The sequence below is a fragment of the Pleurodeles waltl genome, chromosome 7 (assembly GCF_031143425.1).
Source record: "Pleurodeles waltl isolate 20211129_DDA chromosome 7, aPleWal1.hap1.20221129, whole genome shotgun sequence".
NCBI classification, from domain to species: Eukaryota; Metazoa; Chordata; class Amphibia; order Caudata; family Salamandridae; genus Pleurodeles; species Pleurodeles waltl.
In genome coordinates, this window is record NC_090446.1 from 1065831135 (window position 1) to 1065848287 (window position 17153).

Below are 17153 nucleotides of genomic sequence, written 5' to 3' on the forward strand. Positions count from 1 at the left end.
GTGAAGCAACTCTTACGTTAGATTTATCAAGCCAAGCAAGACCCCATTGTGTGGACATGCCTAGTTTAATAAATCTAGAGTAACATAATGCAGCATTCTCAAACTTACCATTACTGGTAGACCGGGGAATGTGTTAAAGTCCTACGTCTCCCCAGGTGAAGCATAACGAGGAGAAATACCTCTCTTTCTCCCTGTTATTTCCTCTTTCTATGTGTGCTGCATCTTGCAGTATTGTTTTTGTGCAGGGTGATGCCCCTTCCTGTATAAAAACTATCCTGTCTCCAATGCAGGCACCCTTGTACCCTGGTGTAAGAGTGCCTGCATTGGTGCATGGCAGCACTTTGTGCACCAGTGTAGGGAAAAGACAGGAATGCGCCAAGACAGGAATGTGCTGTACAATGTTAAGTACAGCGCATTGCTGCCCTTTTCTCATCACTCAGAGCAGCACAGAAATGTGACTGTAAATGAGTAGCCTAATACAATGGTGTGATAGCACTGCACCTGGAAATACCAATGCACTGGGTACGACAATTGCAGCACTATTATGTGTTTGTGCCCTTGCCCAGATCACACATTTCTATGATGCGCCACTTTTCTTGCACCCCTCTACGGGCACCTAATGACACTATGGTTGCACTGTATTTATAATACGGCCCACCATGGCATCGTTAGCACAATAGCATCAACATTGTTGATGCTATTGTGGTGCTTTGGTGCACTAGTGTCAAAATAATTTACTCTAGTGCAGCAAAGTGCAAGGAGACCCATAGGTTAGTATGGGAGCATCATTATAACGCCTGCTCTGGGCAGGCATTAAAAATGATGCCCAAAATGGTGCAGTGAAATCTTTTATATTACACTGCATCATTTTAATGGACCTTCTAGCATCAGAACGCCCCCCTGCATACATTATGCCTGGTGCAGGCATAATGTGATGCAAGGGGTTACAAAGTGGTGCAATGCATGTATTGTTCCACTTTGAAAATATGCACAGCAGAAAAGCCACTCTACCGCCACCTTAGCGTAAAAACAAATTACGCTACAGCGACACTAAGGTGGTGCTAGGGGCTCTTAAATAGGCCCCCAGGTTTTTACTGGCAAAATGTGAAGGAGGAAATTTTAAAAATTGGGTTTTTCTTCTGAAATTAAAAATCCTAAAAACCCCTTTTTACAGACAAACCAGAATTTTTAAAGAAACTTGTTATGCAGTGCTTAATTAGTTGGTTTCTTGCTTCTTTTGAGCAAAACAGTCCTCTGGTTGCAACTTAAAGAGTGCATGTGGAATCAAAGCTCTAAAAATTACAAGATTAAACTGCAGTTTATAATTTGCCATTGTCAAAGCAGTCTCTGTGATTTTTAATGTGATTTATTGAAGTATTTTTGCTAACTAAAATTATTTGTACCACATTTATGTGAAAACAACACCTTGGTTAAAATGGAATCTAATTCTGTCATTCTTTCCTGTATTCACCCCTTCCACCATGTCTCAAATTGAGCTTTAATGACATTTATTATGTAGCACTTGATTTTGAGATTTTTGTCATAAAAGCTTTTAACGTTCCCTTCTGGTCTTGAACTCAGTTACTGAGGTATCCCAGTTACTTATTTTGATACTCTTCTAAACTGATACCGGTGAGGGTACCTTTTTCTACATTTATCTCTAGTGGGAGAACTGCATGAAGTCCATTTTGGCGTTTCTGAGATTTGGGGTGATGTGGAATATTGGGGTATGTTTTTTGCTCCCACAGCATGATTAACACCTAATGCATCTAAAACAGGACACATGTTTGTCACTAAAAAAGCATAGGACCAAAGCACAGCAAACCACAGTCCTTGCACTCGAGGTACACATTCAACTCATTTAAAGGTAATGGAATGTTTCTAGATGCACACAATGCCACACAATTAACCCTTGGCATTACAAAGAGCAATAGCTTGTGGAAATGCAGTGACACCCGTCACATCCAGCTCAGTGGTGAAGTGATATTAAATTAAAGGGAACTGCACCCCAAAGAAGTAAACACTGCACAAACTCAGTGGGATATAGCCTAGTAGCGAACTAAATCAAGTGCATACTGCTACACATGATACACACATCAGATCCACAAATAGAACATATGAGCCGAGGGTTATTAAAATACACCTGATTTCTACATTATACCAGAGGTTTCATCACTAAGGTACACTTTTAATCTCTCTGCCACCCAACTGAAAGCCGTTAGAAAATCAAACAATCCTTATGTGGTACACCAGGTGTCCCAGGTTGTGTTGAGGTACTGGGAGGTGTGGAATTCCTATACTCTGACTCCCAGCACATTTTGTTTGGGTTCAAGGATAACAAGCATATTTTGTCATTGGGACAAGCAAGCCCACACCCCTGCATCACAATATCTTCACCTGCCAGTTTACATTACCACACTGTGATAAAAGAAGAGAATTGCCTACAGTTGACATAATATTTTCATCCATGAGCTAATGATGTTCGAACTTGTATTGACGGTTCATTACTGCAAACCCTTTACTATCAGGGTGAATACTGTAAGGAAATGTAAGCTTGGAGTGCACAGCTGAAAGTGTTCCCTGTATGAAAATGTGTATACACATTTGCAAAGATTAACAATATGAGACTAAGTAAAATGCTCCCAGAATGCTCTCTGGTTAGATGCAAATATTTGCAGAAGCTTCAAAGAAAGATTGATTAGTCTTTGCTTTCAAATTATATGTTCACAAAAATGCAACCTTGAAAAAAATGTTTGCTAAACTACTGTGAACATTTAGGTAGCATTTCTTTGAAGCATCATCTACTAAAATGTGTTGTTGCATGCTAGTATTCCCCAAAAAATCTTAATGGAAAATCAGTGCAACCAGTTTCAACACGATTATGGGAACATGAAAATAAATAATAATTGGTAAAGCCAAAAGGTCTGACATTGGTGATCAGCCTTTTGGTTATGTCAATGCATGTCTTGTTTTGACATTGTTTTTATAAAACGTTATTGTTGTGAGAGCTTTCAGACTCTCATGATTATAACAAGCACTGGTAAAAAGCAATAATATTTTTGGGTCTCAAAAAGCAGACATTAAAACAGTAGTTCCTGGCACTGAACAAAACTACTTTGTGTGTCGATATGCTTCTTGTGAATCAGAAGAATGCTGTCACTCACAGTGAAGCCCGTCTATAGATAGCTAGATACAGAGGGAGTGCGAGAGAGAGAGAAAGAGAGACATAATATTAATAAAAACAAAAGGTCTTGGTTAACTCAAGACCTAACTAGGGGCCCAATTCTTAAATAAAGTTACAAAGTGCACCCATGGCATATGCCCCTGTATTAGTGCAGATTTAGCATGACCAAATATGCATGTTTTGATTTAGCTCATGATAAAATCTGTTGAGTGTCCCATGGACAAGTAGATATTTTAATAAATTCCACACTCCTGGGAAGTTGTGGCATGTGGCATTGAGCTGTTTACATTCTGGAAAAAAAACTGCTCTTCATTTCATGGGGCATAAGATGTCTACTTCTCTGAGTGTTTATGTACATTGGTCACATATGACAGTCTGCAAGGTATTTTGGCAGAGAACTGTCTGAAATGTATGTCAGCCTCACCTGCGCATTAGCCAGAGCTTATCTTAGCCAGTCTATATGGTCATTTTGTTTCCCTGTGCCAGCCTAGATCATTTCTATAATTTGTCCCTTAGTGAGGCTTGATGCAGCAACCTCTTTCTATTGAGTCATTCTGTTCTCTGTCTGTTATGTTGTTCTGGTGAATTATCTCTGTTACCATTTCCATATGATTCTCCTCTCACCCGGCGGTTACATTTGTATTATTTCATCTTGAATTCAAGCAATATTTTAATGTGCTCAACATAATGCCTGCAGCATACACTCTTCAAAATTGTTTTTGCAAGCTTTTCTGTGTTTTGACTGAATGGTACAGAAAACAACATAATTCACTAAAATTAGCATTTCATCTTTTGTGTGTTCTTGGTTCTCAGCAGCTTTATTCAGCTGACCTGCCTCTCTGGCCACTCCTGATGGGCACTGTGAGTAAGCGGAGTGTCTCAGTGGGACAGGTGCCAATGGAACTGGAAATGGGCATGGAGGGCTTAGGTGGTCTCCTCGCTGCCCCAGGCCCCTTCGCTTTTAGTCTGCTGCTGCGTTATATATAGGACTGAGCCATCCTACTAGAAGCAGTGAATGAGATGTTGTGCGTACTCTCTTTGTTCCAGCTGGAGCTGGTGTCTTCCTCCTGGCAGTGAGAAGAACAACACGAGTGGAAACAGTGTGTGAATTCATCTCAGCCAGTAGTAATTACAATGGGTTCCACCATATACAAATCATTCTTTCATACACTTAACAGTTCGGCCACATTAACTCCGCATGGGAACACAAGCAGTCCCAGAAATCTTTTAGGCTTAAACTGATAAGGTGCAGCTTGAGTCCAAAAATACAGTGAACCACAAAAGCCACATGTGGTCATACCTCAATCGCATAAGGTTACTCAGTGAGAAGACCAAAAGGAGATGCTTACGTTTATCTGAGTCACATGTAATTTCTCTGGGCCACATTCCAGTCCGTTGCTTATCTGTTTACTTTGACACTATGGACAGGGAATACCCGTAAACAAATCAATATTGACCCTGCCCCAAAATGGGCAGCCAAGCCCCATCTGGCAGTGTCTATTGGTGCACTTCCCTCCTGTCCCCCATATCATTTATTTGAGTCATGGGTCTTCAGCCTCAAGATGTTTTCCATTGGGCACCTGGCGTGTACCATGCACTGCTTTTATGAGGATGTGTGCAGGTATCTGTAAAGTTGAATTTGATAGTCAATATGCATGGTCGTGGCTCTGTGATGATGTTGCATCTAAGGGTGGGGAGAGTAGGTGTTTTGAAACATTTTGTCCTGGTTGTTCAGAAAGAGGGGGGGCAGTGAAGTATGGGGGATATTGTGTGGCCTAATTTTCTTTAAAACTCCCTGGGAAAACTATGAGTTTTTAAACAATATTATGATAGAACTAATTGGTTTATCTTATTTTCAGAACTTGTTGAGGCCTGAGCTCATGTTATGCCTAATGACCTAATATAATAAGAGGCATGAACGAAAACAGTTTCAAGTGTGCCAGTAACCAGTTTAATACTGCAGGCTATTTTGGCCCTGCATAGGACAAAGGCTTTGCATTGTAGCAGGCCCTGAAATAATGTAACATATGACACTCTCTCAAAATGTGCTTTAGAGAGACACTCATATTTGCCCTTTGTAGTAAACCGTTTTGTAGGACTGCTTTTGGTCTCTCATTCAGGCATGGTTCTGTTGCACTGTGCGCATGGTTTTAGGCCTGACGAGTGCATTAAATTGGATTGAACACACTTTTCAGTTTAGGACAAGGCAAGATATCCTGGTGTTCTGCAGAAGGACGATGTTGTTTTCATGGTGGTATGCAGCATATTGGTGAATCCTGTACCCCTTGGAGTACGGCTTGGGGATGACTTTGAGCATGGTAAGATGGTCACATAGGTTTGCCAAGTCCATTCTGAATTGCCCTTTCTTTTTTGTATAAAACCTGTATCTGACTCAAATCTTTTCTGGCTGTATATGTTGGGGTCTCTTTAGCATCGCAGATCATTCACTCCTTCTCATACTAAGCAATTGTAATGTATTTCTCAAAGAATGCATGGAGCGAATTACGACTTCAGTTTGCTGACTGTTATCATGATCTCCAGTCATGATGTAAGCAGGCTTACAGTTTTTATGCTGCATGCAGAGCTGAGCTGGCGTCTACTTGTAGTATGAGGTTTCTGTTTGTGGTATAGATGTGCATGTGTGCAGTAATTCCAAATCTGAAAACATTGACACTTTACAATGAGTCTTAACTTGAGCCTGTCTTTCTCTCTGTTCTAGCAGTGAGAACTTTGTGTGAGATTAATGCTATATAAGTTTCATTTGAACTAGTATGACTTGTCAAGTTTCTCCATTCAGGAGACTCCCACCCAAATCTTTTGAAAGGGGCTGCACAGTTATTTTGATGCTGCTGATTCTAGTTATCAGTTGAACACCTCTTTCCTGTAGCCTTAGTGGTGTGTGTGTCTATTGGCTCTCCCTGCCATATTCTGCATAAACCAAAATGACTACGATCTCTCAATAGCCAGTGTACCATGTCTGCTGTGTACTTGAGGAATGGGGCACCCTCACCCGTGTGAACTCTGAATTCTTACTAATAAATATTCATGTATTTTGAATTTATGAATCTGCATACAATTTGACTAATATATAAAATAATGTGTGACTTTGAAAATGTGCCCACTTGAGTGGCCACCATAAATCATGAGGTTTCCTTATTAAATGCATAATAATAATTAATGAGGTGCCCACGTTTAGGTTACCATAGGAGAGTGTTGTAGTAATGAATTTGCATTATGTATTTGCTTTATTAATTGTAGGCCGTAAGTTAGCGGGGTTTTGGGCCTAGTTTGCACAGTCTCATATTAAGCTGCACTGTTCAGATAATGCTGTGAGAAATGTACACCTGAAGAAATTAATAGATGTATTGTTTTTCACTGAGTTGGCCAAACATTAGCAGATTTCTTTAGCTTTCTCATGAAAACTGCTTGCTAGAATGTCTTATACTAGTAGTAGAAACAATGTGTAGTTTGAAGCGTGAGAAAGTGATGTTCCCAGGAGCTAAAAATGGATGCACTGACTGGAGCTCAGATGGATACAAAAACTTTATCTGACGAACCTGACGGTGGTAACAGGAGAAGAGGAGCCAATCATCGACGTGTGAAAGACAGTTTAGTTATAGCTTAGATTTGCACTTTCATTTTTATTGGACTAAATGTAAACGTACAATTATTTGACCAAAGGCAACATGGGAAGTGTTTTAGATGATTTTAACTTACCCTGACTGCACAGAGGAGAAGCGATTCAATCTAATTTGTGCTCTCATTCTATTCTGTCTGAAGAGCTGAACAGTTCCTGATGATATATTTCTAGCTTTAACTTTATTGCTTAAACTTCTGATATTGAATGCTGATCCCTTAGTCATTGCTTGTCAGATAACTTAGAGTCCCCATTTCTGAACCATTTCAGGCCAATTGCTGACCGAACAGAACAGATGTCCAACTGACGAAGATAGTCGCAGCTTGCTGATCCACACTGAGGATAGGTATAACGAAAATGCTATTGTTTTTGTTGTAATTTTGTCTTTTATTCTAGGTACCAACCGCTATTTTGATAGAGCCATAGTTAGATGTTTTCCACATTTATGTTGACTAAAATGGTTTTGCATGAAGTCCAAACATGCTATTCTAATCAGAAGGTTAGTTAGGGAAACCCTGAAATGTTAACAGGTGCTATTAACTAATAATTGATCTTGCTCAGTTGCTGAACCTAGATGTATGCTATTTCTGTTGCCAGTTGTTCTAGTTATTGATGTGTACTGTGACTCTTGAATGCGTAGTAATCCATGCACTAGTAAAATTAAGATTCCTTAGACGATTTGGTCAACCAGTGCTGTTTTTGTATGTGTACCACTTGGTTTTGATACTAATCTACGTGATATTAGCATTGTTAATATAGGGAAATAAACATTCTAACTTTTACATAAAGGTGCGGGTATTCATTGCCAGAAGGGTCATGGTGTGTGAGATTACTGACTCCAAAGGTTATTACTATTGTTGCTAGATACTGTTGATGATTTGTATTGTATTTGTGATCTATGGTGAGAATTACTCTATGTGCAGTTAAAAGGTGCATCGCCATCGAACCTCTAACGCGTTCCCTTATAAATTAAAGATAAGAAACCAAATAAGGTCAGACGGACTAACACTCATGCGCCCCACATATATGTTTAACCTAATACCCCGAATGACAAAACTATGGAGAGGAGTATGGATGAAATCAGTTCCTGCGTGCCTGAGGCATGCAGGAATATGTATGCACATTGGCCTGAGTCAAACAGTAATATTAGGTACTTCTAGTGCAGGCACAAATATTACTGCAGCCAACAGAAAGCTATATTTCGCACTACCAACAGGACCGAGCCGCATAAGCTGCATGGGCAGCCATATTATTCTCCTATGTCTATACAAACCTCTCTCACTGCCTTGGATGTGCTCTGCAATATGAAGAAGCAGAAGCAGTAGCTTATTGTTAGTGCTCTCACAGCAGTTACAGCTGCTTTTTGTTAACCACACGCCTCCTTCTGATAGTCATCATTGCAGCTCTATCTGCAAGAAAAAAAAAGAGAGAGGTAAGTGATGTTAGTAACGCAGATCAAACACAACACTATAAGTCACATATTCAAAGCCATGTAATAACATCACAAGTCTTCTGAACTGTAAGACTACAGCATTCTAAAAACCCAAAGATACCATCCAGAAAGGTGTAAGAACCAGCGGTGGCTGCCTCAGAAGATATCAAGGGGAGGGGCGTGAGAACGATGGGGGAAGGTTTAAATTGTTTTTTTTTAACGTACCCTTCCTCGCTGCCGCCTCACTCTTCCTCCTTGCCTGTTCTGGTGTCTCAGCATTCACTGAGACACCAGCAAAGGCTCCTCAGCAATCAATCTTGGTGCTGCTTACATGCTAAACATAGCATGTAAGCAGCGTTAGGATTGGTCTGAGCAGCAGTAACTGCGCTCGGACACCACCCTGGGGCCTGTGCACTTTTTCCAGTCCAGCTGTGTACACAGCCGGGCTGGATAAACCTAAGTGCACATGTGTGTTTGGACGGCCATCTTAGGCCATCCAAACACATGTGCGCACTTAGTGCTAAAAATTGCTCATCCCCCCTCCCACCTATCGAGGCGCAGCCCAGCCCTTCCTGCACTTGCTGGCTGATCCAGCAGCAGAAAAATAAAACGATATTCAAATATTGTTTTATTTTTATGCTGCTGGTCCTTAGCCAGTGGGGTGACGCTCCCCCACCATTGCAGGGAAGCTGCCCCTGGTAAGAACTAGTAACTTACAGCTAAGGAGGAAAGGATTATGATCTGCAATCAAATGTCATGGTTGTCTAGGACTTTTCAACAGTAGGAATGATACAATTCTGTGCAAGCGATACATCAGGCATAAATATCAGGAACAAACCAACCATCTGCAAGGGTCTTATATAGGAATTAATTACCTTATTTAGTGCATGTGCATGTCCCATCTGCACTACTTACAGTGTGTATGGGGTTCTTTAAGGTGTAAATAAGGTTTATGGGACATCTGCAGCTTTTTGGAAGATGTCTCGCCACTGTCCAAATTTAAATGATGCTTTGAGTTATTACTCAACAAACATCAGCAATTGTGAAACAAGAAGTACCCACCCTGAAACTTGCAGCTCACTATCAATGTAATTTGATCAGCAGCTCCACAGAGATTGATAGATTTGGTATGGTTGGAATAGCCATTGTAGGTGGAATGATAGTCTTGGATGACATATATTTGCAATCAATGTTTTCTTCAATTAGGAATTTATAGGTGTTGTTTTAAGAGTCATTTATGATTCTTCTCCATGATCACTAGCTACATTTCAGACCAACGGTGGAAGGTGGTGGATTTGTTGTACTGAATCAGACTTATTTAAGGTAAGGAAAGATCTCCTCTCCACAGACTGATCCTTGGCTTTGTATCATTATACTGGAAAACATGGCAAAATGTGAAGCGATAACACAGTCTATTCTCTCAAGGATACATTTTTCCTTACAAACAGGAGGCAAAAACGTAGGACCCAGCAGGCAAAATCAATCAAATGTCTAGTGTCTTGCAGTGTACCTCAAACATCACCCGTCTTGTGTCTGTTGTTTAATATCTGCGTACAACTCCTAAGACTTGAAAAACGAATGATCATCCCCTTAAGAAAGGCCTTAAGTGCATCCCATACCGCAGTCACAGGAATGGTGCAAACATTCAGCTTAATAAATTCCTCCATCTCCGCACAAAGGATGCTAACCAAATCCATATCTAATACTATGGTATGGTCTAGAGTCCAAGTGCATACCTCGGCTATTACAATAAGCTTGAATATCAATAGTAAGGTGGGGGATCAGACAAGTGGATTTGTAAATAGGTTATTTCCTGGATCTGGTCTTTTAGCACCAAGACTGATACATAATCATTGATCCTGGAAAAGTGGCCATATTTTTTATTATTCCTGCTCCTTTCCACCAAACATCACAAAGTGCTAATTGCCCCATCATATATTTCAAAAAGCCTTGGGATTGGGAAAGCCTATTGTCCTTGATTTAGCCGATTTATCCAGGTTGTGGTCCAAAAGGAGATTAAAATCTCCAGCCATTATAATGGGATAAGCAAAATCCAGCAGATTGAGAAAGATTGATTTAAAAGGCTTAATATCATCACAATTTGGCCAGTAATACCCAATAAGCATATAGTTTATATCATAAAACTGTAAATTAGTGATAATCCACCTCCCTTATTTATCTGTGACAGTTCCTGAGATAGATACCTCTGCTTGCTTAACCAGAATGGCCAGCTCTCTTGTGCTGGTGTTCTGATTTGTGCAAACCAGTTGTTGTACCCATTTTTGTGATTTAAATAACTGTAAACACTCGGCCATGGTCAAGCGGGATTCCTGTAAAGTTAGGAAGGGGGCTTGCAAATCCCTTATGTATTGTAGAATCCTCTCTCTACTTTCTTTTGTATGCAGCCCATTAACATTCCATGTAAGAATCTGCAATGGTTATATGGTGCAATTACCCCCATGGCCCATTAAAACACAGAGTTTTGGCACATTTTAATAAGCACTAACTGAGGCTTTTGATGATTATATTTTTCCCCCACGCTTCCCACCCTTTGCACCCCTCCCCCGCTGCCCCTGCTCAAACCCTACCCTGTGCTAGTCCCCCTCCCCCTGGAGAACAGAGATGAGATCATTAAGATGGAGTAGTATTGGTAAATAAAGCTAAATCCAAGGAGGCCCCAGCCTTAGAAACCAGACGTCAGGTACTAAGAGAGCAATTGGCTGCATTATTGGAGGCTAGAGTGAAGGAGAGTTGGGAAGTGAGCATGTTGGCACATTTTGAATATGGTGAGAATGTGGGTAATCACCTGGCTTGGACGATTACAGCAGACTAAGCAAGGAACGCCATTAAGAGGATAAAGAGTGATGTGACAGTGTCCATTTTGACAAGTAGTGAGGATAGTGAGAACACCTTCCAGGTTTCTATCTATGCTGAAGACTCACAGAGGAAATGGTTAACCACTGGCTGGTCTCCCAGGCATTGCCCGCTTTGTCAGTACATGATCAGTCCACTTTGAATCAGGGTATTACCAGTCAGAGGTTAAGCGTGCCATTAGTGCTGGTAAGATGGGTAAAGCCAGGGACCCAGATGGTATTCCTGTAGAGTCAATAAGGCCATAGGCGAGTCGATTCTCCCTTTTATGACCATGTTGTTTGGTGAGATTTTTGAGCAAGGGTCTCAATTGCCTCCATTTTGGAATGAGGCAATTGTCATGTTGATTTTGAAACCTGGGAAAGACCCTGCTATTTGCGAATCCTGCAAACCTATCGCTCTTCTAAACAGCGATTATAAAACATTTGCTAAGGTCTTAGCAGAGAGGTTGAGTGGGTTGTTGCACTGAGACCAGAAGAGCTTTGTAAATGGGAGATACCTTCATGAATTAACTTATGGCCTTATTGGTTCCATAGACTTGGCCACATCCCTGAATATACACCTAGCAGTTTTAACCCTAGACACCACAAAAACCTTTCATAGGGTTAATTGGACCTATTTGGCCACACTATAGGCTGGAAAATATTTGTAGAGCAGCGTGTCTGATTTACAAAGCCTCATCAGCAAAAGTCTTACTGAATGGCAGCTTAACTTCTCCTTTTAGGATATCTAGAGGCACGAAGCAAAGGTGTCCACTTTCTCCCTTGCTTTTTAATCTCGATATTGAACCTTTGACATGTAGGATCAGGAAAGATTCCACCATACTTCCCTTTGCTTGCTATGGCTGAGAGAAAAATGTTGCCCTATATGCGGATGACCCCATATTATACACCTCAAACTTGCAGACTGCCTTGCCAGCCATTGGCAAGTTGACGTCTGAGTTTGAAAAGGTGTCTGGCTACTCAGTTAATGTAGGTAAACTAGGGTTTATGGTTTGGAATCAAGCTAGCGATATTAACTAGTCAAAAGAGATCTGAAATATCTTGGTGTAAATATTACACAAGATATTCATATGATTCCTGATGTGAACCTTGCCAAAGTTCTAGCTGAATTGATTAAATTAATGAAGGGTTGGGACCACCTTCCATTGTCGGTCTAGGGTAAAATCAATTAAGTGAAGATGGTCATTCTCCCTATATTAACCTTCTTTTTTAATACGATTCCTTTGTATCTTAGGAAGGTGTGGTAAGATAAAATACAACAGGCCATCTATTCTTTCATTTGGGCTTATGAGGGTGCAAGGTTATCATGGAAGAAGCTCTGTAGAGGAGGGACAAGAGGGGTTTGATGCTTCCGGATATGCAGATCTATGCCTCAGACTTCCAACTGAAGAATGTTAGAGTGCTTGTTAACTCCCCTGATTGTTCATAGATAGGTTTATAGTTCAAGGCCATGCCAGAAGTATCACTAAGTATTTTTTGTCCAAATTTGGGGACACTCGGGCCTTATTATGACCTTGATGATGGGGTTTCCTCCATCACAAATGTGACGGATATCCTGTCTGCCGTATTATGATCCCATTATATTCTATGAAGATCGTAATACGGCAGATGGGATATCCATTTATGATGGAGGAAACCCCTTCATCAAGGTCCTAAGTATTTTTAAAAAGTGTGGCTGAAAGCACTACAGGCAATGGCTAGGGTGTGGTCTCCTATTAGAAACTTTTTAAAGCTGGAATATTATAGCCCCTATTTGAGATTATCTGGCACCCCAGAATGTCTTAATAATACATTGGCTTTACCACTTAAAACAGCTGGTATTCTAGCATGGGGCCAACTTACATCTGACGGTAGGCTTCTCTCTTGACATGAGCTATCAGCTGTGATGGATGGTAAGCTCTCCAAGTTCAAGAACTTGCAATTAAAAAGTTGATACCAGAGCCTGGGTTTTGATATCAGAATTCTCAATTGAAAAGCTATTCAAATAATCGCCAGGAAAAAAGGAAGTATCAGCATGGTACTGGGAACTGTTGGAAAATCTGGATGGGGACTTCACCCTCTCGGAGGAGCTCTAGGGAGGATACTTGCTCAACGCACAGCTTTAAGATCTATGGCAAGTATTGATGCGCACACTATATAGTATTGTGAAACCTGTGTTTTTAAGAAGGAACCCTTTTTCCCTTCACAGGGCTTACTGGATGCCACATAGGATAATGAAGATGGGGAAGAGGGGCAGTGCCAAATGCATCAAATGTGGTCTGGAGAAGGCGACTGACATCCTTTTTGTCTATGTGTGTAAGACTGTCAAAAGCATACTGTAGATAAAGATGAAGGTAAGCCTCAGACTAATGCCTTCAGAGCAGCAGAGGGGTTGATAAGGATCAGCACTTGATAAGGCCAAGCTGAAGCTTAGTCGAAGCTGCCTTTTTACATGATTCTTTTGACCCTAAGGGAAATCTGTAAGAAATGGGTTGTCAATGTCTCTCTTGTGTGTTCAGAATACCTTAATGCTCTTCTCTATATATTTAGAATGAATATTGCAGGGGTCTTTTTCTGAGAAATAAGTTTTGCCCCCCCCCCCTTGAGTGTTGGGGTTGGAATGGTGAAGGGTTTGGTTAACACTGTGGTGTGCTTACAATCTGTCCAAAGATTACACCTTCCATGGCTTAGGTTGAAGCTACATGGCTCTTGGACTGGGGCAACCTAAAAGGTAGAACAAACACCTTTGTAGTCATCTTTTCTTCCCCTTTGGAAGGGTGTGGCATCGGATCCAGGGGGTTGTTACGGAGCCTGAGGTAAATGAAGACAAAAAATATCTCTGTACGTCCCTTTGCATAGTCACAGGTTCTTCCAAATATATGAATGTGGTCTGTGGATTCCAACTGGACAACAGACAACCCAATAAACCTTTCTGTTTGCTTGAACCATGTTCTGATCTTGGAGTAACAGAGATTTTGCTTTATGAACTGAGCCAAAGTTGAGATCCAAGTAATGCAATTAATCAAGGGTCCGATGTACAATGTGATTGTGTAGTCGCAAAAGGTAAATTCCGTCTTTTGAGACTGCAAAAGGCCCTTTTCAAATGTACCATCCCTATTTTACGAGCCAGCATGCAAAAACCGACTTGCAAAATAGGGATTGCAAGGAGCAATCAGGATGGGGCGTTCCGAGGGCGGTCGCAAACCAATCGCAGCTACCACCAATTTCAAATTGCACCCATGTGCAAACATGTGGGCCCCTTCCCCTTTGTGAACGGAAGTGAAAATATTTTTTCAGAGCAGGTATTGGTCCCACTGACCAATGCCTACTCTGAAAAAAAGAAAAGAAAACTTTTATTTTTTTTGTTTGAAACGCATCCCTTTTTCCTTTAAGGAAAACGAGCTGCAATTGAAAAAAATGCTCCATTTAAAAAGCAGTCACAGACATGGTGGTCTGCTGTCTCCAGCAGGCCACCATCCCTGTGGGTGCAGCCATTCCCAATGGGGTCGCAAATTGTGACCTGCCTCATCAATATTGAAGAGATAGGTCATTTGCGACCCAAATTGGGAATTGCAAACAGTATTTTTGACACTGTTGTACATTTGGTTTTGTGACTCGCAATTTGTGACTTGCAAATAATTCGCAAATTGTGATTCACAAATCACGCAGCCGTACATCTGGCTCTAAGAGTTATTCTTTACACTTCGACTGGAAACAATCCTTTCAAAAGTCCGCCAAAAGTAAGCAATCATAAGGAAAACTTTCTCACTCTAATCTCTCATTCGTTCCTCATATCTATACAGTGATTAATGATATCAACTTTCAAATCTCCCTATACTGAAAAATACTGACGCTACTCTAAAATGACAACCTATTTCAGTTAAGATAACTCTAGCTACTAAGCATAGGAGCAAATGCAACATCATCTACACTTGACTCCAAAAAACTCATTACCTGGCTACAAAGGTTACAGAATCAATCCTATATCCCAGAGAGTGTAATCACATGAAACCCGGCATGGGTCAGGGGTCTAGTATACCTACAGAAATTAGCACATCATCACTCATGAGCCAGCTCTCTCCATTTAGCCTTCCCAAGAGAATATTGGACTCATCCATTCAGACTCATCAATTTTCCTTCTCTATATATACCTTCAGAATCACCCTTCTCTGCTCTTATGCAACCCAAAGGCCAGGTCAATTGAAAATATGCAGCAAGGGATGACCAAATTATGCAGCAAGGGATTACCAAATTTTGCAGCAGGTTTTATTATATTATGTGCCAAGATACGGCAAATTATTCGGCATAATGCAGCACATTTTGTGATGGTATTGGTTCATCATTTTGCCATATTTACATGTTGTAACACTATCTAGGCAGAGATTTCGTCACAAGAGTACCAGTTTAGCCACCAAATTCAGCAATAAACAGCTGAAAGATGACCAATCAGCCTTTCCAAAGGGTCGTCTAATGCGTGAGAATGTATCGCAACATTTTTAGTAGCTTTTGAACCAATTGAGGTAGAAACCATTTCTTTTAAAAACTTGCAGATTATGCAGCACATGAAGGATTAAGAGACAAATGGAGCAAATCCACCTTAAACTAATTGAGCTAGAAACTCTTTTCTGTAAAAACATGTAGATTATGTAGTAGATTATGGATTAAGAGGCAACTGCAGCAAATTTATAATTATGAGGAAAAAGCGGCAGCAGAAGAATCGCATAATTGCACTGTCCCTGTCAATGGCTCCACACAGCACATTAGGAAACTCCAAAACAAAAAAATACGAATATAGGCAAGTATGTAGTGTTAGATGTATAGTGCAGTTCTATATACAAAGGCAGAGTGCTGGAAACACACAGCCACAACTGGCGATGCACTTGTGAGAAGCTGACCTCTTGTTTCTCTAGCTGCTTCCACTTGCCCCCTTAGCAGTTCAGATATCGGGAGTCTCAAAGTACAACGGGACTGGATGGACCAGGCTTCGAGCTGCCCTCTGGGCCATCGAAAACCTTGCTCTATACAGAGACTAGTATAGCTCCCTGCATACAGAGGCCAGAGTAGAACAGGTTGTTGTGCACCAATTCTAGCCCCAGAAATGCCACAACTGAAATAAAACATTTATGTTTCAATGAGGAGACAATGCTATATGCAATCTCCCTGGGTCATGCATTCACATATGGCAGAAGAGCTTCTTGCTTAGCAACAGTCTCTGATTTGCCAGGGCCTGTCTGGAGGTAATTCACACCCCGTGCGACTCTTACGGAATGTCTAGCATCAGCATAGACTCTGAGACTCTGGATGTGCTATGTGCTGCCGTCTTGGGGCGGGTTTACACACTTTCCGGAGATATTTTGTAATTATTTGCAGTATTGTCTTGGTATTCTATCCACAAATGTAGATCCATTGAAAAATCAGCGCAGAAAGGAATCACAACTACCCTTGTGTTCTTTATCATAGACCGAAACCACCCCCACACAGTGCTTTAGGCCTGTGCTCTCTTGGGTGGCAGATAGAAAGGCAGGTAATACAGTGAGGCACAAAGTGCGACTTTTCCCGAGAATTACCCATGTGGCCGTACCTAGGACCATGCGTTGTTAAGGGGTGTGATGAGTAGCAGCACTGCTCAGTACAATGAAGAATGCTACTAAGTAACCAGGGCAATACTAGCTATAGAAGAAAAAGCTCTTTTGTTTAACTGGGCAGAAATGTTAAAGAAAAGCATCTGGTGCAGAGTCAATGAGGCAATTCAGAAAGCTCTGTTTCTTCTACTTACATATTAAATAACACAAGTAATCACAATAATTATTTTCTGTGGTTGTGCAAAACATGAAGAGAAAGCACAGGACAGGTAACTGCGAACGTTTAAGTTTGCGAATACCCGACACTTCTGCTACAGATAGCGCTACACTGGATCCAAAAAAGGCTCTCGATTCTAAAATGTATTGGTCCTAGGCGACTGGACTTACTCTGAATCTTCAACAACTACAATGCGGCGCTTGTTCTCCGTGAACTGCCAAGAAATTACCAACCGAAAAGACGAAGCTG